Source organism: Carcharodon carcharias, unplaced genomic scaffold, assembly GCF_017639515.1.
Source record: "Carcharodon carcharias isolate sCarCar2 unplaced genomic scaffold, sCarCar2.pri scaffold_948_ctg1, whole genome shotgun sequence".
In the NCBI taxonomy this organism is placed as follows: Eukaryota; Metazoa; Chordata; class Chondrichthyes; order Lamniformes; family Lamnidae; genus Carcharodon; species Carcharodon carcharias.
Window position 1 is genome coordinate 52,501 of NW_024471172.1, and position 2,500 is coordinate 55,000.

The window sequence follows — 2,500 nt, forward strand, 5'->3', positions numbered from 1 at the left end:
CTTGGACTTTGCTATTCACAATTAATCTCCAGGTGTCCCCAAGGTCAGAATGTTTACCATTAGTCTCTAAGTGACCCTGGGGTTTTGTTAATCACCATTACTCTCTAGGTGTCCCCAGAGTTAGGATGTTTACCATTACTCTTTATGTGACCCAATTTCAGGATGTTTACCATTAATTGCTTCAGTTATGCAGGTGGATGAGAGACATTGGGAGAAGTTTTCCCTGGAGAAGAGAAGGGTGAGAGGTAATTTTTTTTCAATATATATTTGAACACGGGATGTGGGCATCACTGGCTGTTGCCCATCCCTAATTGCCCCTGAGAAGGTGGTGGGTAGCCTCCTTAAACATACTGACCTCGGGGACACCTAGAGATTAATTGCGAATAACAAGGTCCGAGGGTCACTTAGAAGCTAATGGCAATCATTCTGACCTTGGGAACACCTAGAGAGTAATGGTAACTAACAAAGTCCGAGGGTCACTTAGAGGCCAATGGCAATGGAACAGGAGCAGAAGTCGGCCATTCAGCCCCTCAAGCTCACTCCACCATCCGATGAAATCGTGGCTGATCTTCAACACCATTTTCCAAAAGATTCGCCACCCTCTGAGTGAAGAGATTCCTCCTCATCTCAGTACTAAATGGCCCACTTTTATTCTGAGACTATGTCCAAGCCATACCTGGTCCGCTTGGTCCAGTAACCACACCAACATCTTTCCTGCATCTACCGTGTTGAGCCCTGTAAGAATTTTGTATCTCTGAGCAAGATCAACTCTCGTTCTTCTAAACTCCAAAGAATGCAGACCCAGTCTATTTAATTTTCCCTCATAGGACAATCCCCCCATCCCAGCAATTTAGTTTGGTGAACGCGCTCCCTCGATGAACCATTGCGTTCCCATGTGGTGTAGGTACACCCACGGTGCTGTTAGGGAGGGAGTTCCAGGATTTTGTCCCCTGTGGTGTAGGTACACCCACAGCGCTGTTAGGGAGGGAGTTCCAGGATTTTGTCCCCTGTGGTGTAGGTACACCCACGGTGCTGTTAGGGAGGGAGTTCCAGGATTTTGTCCCCTGTGGTGTAGGTACACCCACGGTGCTGTTAGGGAGGGAGTTCCAGGATTTTGCCCCCTGTGGTGTAGGTATACCCACGGTGCTGTTAGGGAGGGAGTTGCAGGATTTTGTCCCCTGTGATGGAGGTACACCCACAGCGCTGTTAGGGAGGGAGTTCCAGGATTTTGTCCCCTGTGGTGTAGGTACACCCACAGCGCTGTTAGGGAGGGAGTTCCAGGATTTTGTCCCCTGTGGTGTAGGTACACCCACGGTGCTGTTAGGGAGGGAGTTCCAGGATTTTGCCCCCTGTGGTGTAGGTATACCCACGGTGCTGTTAGGGAGGGAGTTGCAGGATTTTGTCCCCTGTGATGTAGGTACACCCACAGCGCTGTTAGGGAGGGAGTTCCAGGATTTTGTCCCTGTGGTGTAGGTACACCCACAGCGCTGTTAGGGAGGGAGTTCCAGGATTTTGTCCCCTGTGGTGTAGGTACACCCACAGTGCTGTTAGGGAGGGAGTTCCAGGATTTTGTCCCCTGTGGTGTAGGTACACCCACAGCGCTGTTAGGAAGGGAGTTCCAGGATTTTGTCCCTATGGTGTAGGTACACCCACAGCGCTATTAGGGAGGGAGTTCCAGGATTTTGTCCCTGTGGTGTAGGTACACCCACAGCGCTGTTAGGGAGGGAGTTCCAGGATTGTGTCTCTGTGGTGTAGGTACACCCACAGCACTATTAGGGAGTGAGTTCCAGGATTTTGTCCCCTGTGGTGTAGGTACACCCACAGCGCTGTTAGGGAGGGAGTTCCAGGATTTTGTCCCTGTGGTGTAGGTACACCCATGGCACTGTTAGGGAGGGTGTTCCAGGATTTTGACCCAGCGACAGTGAAGGAACAGCCGATATATTTCCAAGTCGGGATGGTGAGGGGCTCGGAGGGGAATTTCCAGGTGGTGCGTGTTCCCCATGCATCTGCTGCCCTTGTCCTTCTAGATGGTAGCAGTCGTGGGTTTGGAAGGTGCTGTCGAAGTAGCCTTGGTGAGACAGAGGTACTTGATCGAGCTTTTCAAAATCACGAGGGGTCTGGGCAAAATAGAAAGGGAGAAACTGTTCCCATTGGCGGAAGGATCGAGAACCAGGTGGACACGGGATTTCAGGTGATCGGTAAAAGGAGTGACAGTGACACCAGGAGTAACTTTTTCATGCAGCGAGTGGTTAGGGTATGGAAGGTGTTGCTGGAGAGAGTGGGGGTGGGGTGGGGTGGGAGGGGGGAGGGAGAGGCAGGTTCAATTGAGGCAATCAAGAGGGAATTAGGTTACTGTCTGAAAAGGAAGAATGAGCTGGATTATGGGGAGATGGCAGAGGGAGTGACACTAGGCAAACTGTTCCTACAGAGAACCAGCACCTACATAGTGGGCTGAATGGCCTCTTTCAGTGGTGTAATGATTCTGTAATTCTAGTCTCCT

The 2,500-nt window shown here is 50.8% G+C and overlaps 1 protein-coding gene across 1 annotated transcript in view; it reads right to left on the reverse strand.

Annotated features, from left to right (window-relative positions):
• Nucleotides 1-2,500, reverse strand: part of LOC121275221 (myosin-7) — a gene marked incomplete at its 3' end in the record, with an annotated part of 29,672 nt that overhangs the window by 14,871 nt on the left and 12,301 nt on the right. The window lies entirely within an intron of this gene.